Raw genomic sequence first — 2,500 nt, 5'->3', positions numbered from 1 at the left:
CGCGCAGCGTGCTGATTCTGTCGACAGTGAGGCTAGCGAAACTTGTCCTGCCATGGCGTGCGCGCAGCCTGTGCGCGCAGCTTGCGCATCTGTCGACAGTGAGGCTAGCGAACTTGTCCTGCCATGGCATGCGCTGTGCGCAGCCTGTGCGCAGCGTGCACGCAGCTTGCGCATCTGTCGACAGTGAGGCTAGCGAAACTTGTCCTGCCATGGCATGCGCGGCGCCTGCGCGCAGCCTGCGCGCAGCATGCGCACAACATGCGCACAGGCTGTGCGCAGCGTGCGCGGAGCTTGCGCGCAGCTTGCGCATCTGTCGACAGTGAGGCTAGCGAAACTTGTCCTGCCATGGCATGCGCGCAGCGTGCGCGCAGTCTGTGCGCAGCATGCGCGCAGCCTGTGCGCAGCGTGCGCGCAGCTTGCGCATCTGTAGACAGTGAGGCTAGCAAAACTTGTCCTGCCATGGCATGCGCGCAGTCTGCGCGCAGCATGCGCGCAGCATGTGCGCAGCATGCCGGCAGCATGGTTCCAGGTTTTTTCAAATGTCGACAGAATTTTTCAAATCTTGTCAAACCCCGTTTTTATTGAAATTTCCTCGCACAATAAGCTCCCCATAAGTAGTCTATGATTTTTAGGACCTTCTCCAACTTACAAAACTAAAAAATTCCTCCCGGATTTGTTTTAATGATTTTTTCAATTTTACGACTTCTAAAACTAATAAAAAATACTTCCCGACTTCAAAAATTTATGAAACTTTTTCCCATCATAGATTGCATGTTTCTTAGTATCCCTGCAAAAAATCACGTCCAAATACCTTGTATTGAATTATTTAGAGCCCATTATGACTCCTCGCGCATAGGTGATGTCTCTTCCTGTCAAAGGGCTAAATGCATAAAATGCTATATAGGGGGGTGTGTGTTGCCTGCATATGCATGGCAGCCCATGCCTTCCTAGCTGCAGCCCCCTTCCCCCACGCCACACCCATGTCATGTTGCCTCGATATGTTGCCTCGGTATTATGGGTTTGGTGTCGGGGTCGGGGGGCTGCCACCCATGGCGGTGGTGGCCGGAATCCGGCCGCCGCCACCACGCCGCCGCCATGGGTGAGGGAGGAAAAAAAAGGCGTGGAAAGTTGCGAAATGGGGTTGTCTAGGCTATTTTTTGGCATGGGAGAGCATGGAGTGCTAGGAACTCCTTCTCAAATGCACGGGCATGTCGACCACAACCTCATTTCGCAACAACAACCACCCGTGTGGGGTGGCGGTGGGTGGATAGTCGCGGATTGGGGCTTGCCAAGCCAATGTTTTCAAAAAATTTCATCAAAATTAAAAACAAATGTTTTGTTGCCTTCGGATTTGTGGGCGAGCGGCGAGTCGGAGTGGAGCCGGTAAAGTTTAACCTCGGTGTGCACGGTTGTTTTTAGAAACTCAATCCAATGCCGGGGACGTTGAAAGTGACGCTCTTATGAGTTGCAAACCCGCAAGATTTAAAGAACCTTTTCAAAACAATTTCAAACCAACAAGATTTAAAAACAGAAATTTTCATCAAAATGAAAAACAAATGTTTTGTTGCCTTCGGACTAGTGGGCGAGCGGCGAGTCGGAGTGGAGCCGGTAAAGTTTAACCTCGGTGTGCACGGTTGTTTTTAGAAACTCAATCCAATGCCGGGGACGTTGAAAGTGACGCTCTTATGAGTTGCAAACCCACTAGATTTAAAGAACCTTTTCAAAACAATTTCAAACCAACAAAATTAAAAACAAATGTTTCGTTGCAAACAAATTGTGGGCGAGCGGCGAGTCGGAGTGGAGCCGGTAAAGTTTAACCTCGGTGTGCACGGTTGTTTTTAGAAACTCAATCCAATACCGGGGACGTTGAAAGTGACGCTCTTATGAGTTGCAAACCCACAAGATTTTAAAAACTTTTTGAAAATGTTTCTTCTAAATGACACATTTTGATCCTTGGCAAGTGCTCAATCCGTAACTATCCAATCACCGCCACACCACACCGGTCGGGAGTGTGTGAATGGTGTGCTTCCCGGGGTTGGCATAGATAATCTTTCGCATCGACAATCTTTTGCATGCGAGGGAATGTCTATGCCAACCCCGGGAAGCACACCATTCACCCACTAGTTGTGGGCGACGATGGGTTGGCTTCAAATGAATTTTTGCTTGGGGTATGCTTTTGTGTTGGGAGTACGGCCACCAAACCTTCTCAATGCACGGGTATGTCGAGGATGGCTTTCGGCGGGGTTGATGAAGAAGCTACCCAATTCTCGGCCACACGAACACATGGTGACGATGCGTTGGCTTCAAGTGAGCTTTAGCTTGGGGTTGTCTTCGGTATGCTTTTGTGTTGGGAGTACGGCCACCAAACCTTCTCAATGCACGGGTATGTCGAGGATGGCTTTCGGCGGAGTTGATGAAGAAGCTAGCAAATTGTTGGCCACTCTCACACGTGTGGGGGTAGGTTGGCTTCGAAAGAAGCTATCCAATCCTCTGAGTGTGC

The sequence above is a fragment of the Prunus avium genome, unplaced genomic scaffold (genome assembly GCF_965620075.1).
Source record: "Prunus avium unplaced genomic scaffold, drPruAviu1.hap1.1 HAP1_SCAFFOLD_38, whole genome shotgun sequence".
Taxonomy (NCBI): Eukaryota; Viridiplantae; Streptophyta; class Magnoliopsida; order Rosales; family Rosaceae; genus Prunus; species Prunus avium.
Note: the sequence above shows the minus strand (reverse complement) of the source record.